We start from the raw sequence: 971 nt of genomic DNA, 5'->3' as shown, positions 1-971 counted from the left end.
TTTTAGCTTTGTTGATTTCTGCTATGGTCTCTTTTGTTTCTTTTGCATTTATTTCTGCCCTAATTTTTAAGATTTCTTCCCTCTACTAACCCTGGGGTTCTTCATTTCTTCCTTTTCTAGTTGCTTTATATGTAAAGTTAGGTTATTTATTTGAGTTTTTTTCTTGTTTCTTGAGTTAAGCCTGTAATGCTATGAACCTTCCCCTTAGCACTGCTTTTACAGTGTCCCATAGGTTTTGGGTTGTTATGTTTTCATTTTCATTCGTTTCTATGCATATTTTTATTTCTTTTTTAATTTCTTCTGTGATTTGTTGGTTATTCAGAAGAGTGTTATTTATTCTCCATATGTTTGAATTTTTAATAGTTTTTTTTTTCCTGTAATTGAGATCTAATCTTACTGCATTGTGGTCATAAAAGATAACTGGAATGATTTCAATTTTTTTTGAATTTATCAAGGTTAGATTCATGATCCAGGATGTGATCTTTTCTGGAGAAGTTTCCGTGTGCACTTGAGAAAAAGGTGAAATTGATTGTTTTGGGGTGAAATGTCCTATAGATATCAATTATGTCTAGCTGGACCATTGTTTCATTTAAAGTTTGTGTTTCCTTGTTAATTTTCTGTTTAGTTGATCTATCCAATGGTGTGAGTGGGGTATTAAAATATATGGAACGCTTCACGAATTTGCATGTCATCCTTGCGCAGGAGCCATACTAATTTTCTCTGTATCATTCCAATTTTAGTATATGTGCTGCCGAAGCGAGCACCACTTTGAATTTCTATGTGACTGTGATCAATCCTGTGGTCTACTCTGGATATTAGCAACTGTCTTCTTCATGGCTTGTAAGACAAGAGTTGGCAAACTCTCCAAGAGGAAAAGCAGCATGCCGAATACTGGGCCCAGTTTAATGAGTCATTCTTCTCTGTTGGATTTTCCTTTAAAATGCTGTGTGAACATATTGCTAGGATCCACC

General features: G+C 34.6%; 1 non-coding gene across 1 annotated transcript; it reads right to left on the bottom strand.

Moving 5' to 3' along the window:
* Positions 1–657: 657 nt before the first annotated feature.
* On the bottom strand, positions 658–764 carry LOC122687642. Its single transcript, XR_006339207.1, has one exon. It is a non-coding gene; the product is annotated as a U6 spliceosomal RNA (small nuclear RNA).
* Between the last annotated feature and the right edge of the window lie 207 nt (positions 765–971).

Source organism: Cervus elaphus, chromosome 31 (assembly GCF_910594005.1).
Source record: "Cervus elaphus chromosome 31, mCerEla1.1, whole genome shotgun sequence".
Classification (NCBI taxonomy): domain Eukaryota; kingdom Metazoa; phylum Chordata; class Mammalia; order Artiodactyla; family Cervidae; genus Cervus; species Cervus elaphus.
This window is presented reverse-complemented; position numbering and strand designations above follow the sequence as displayed.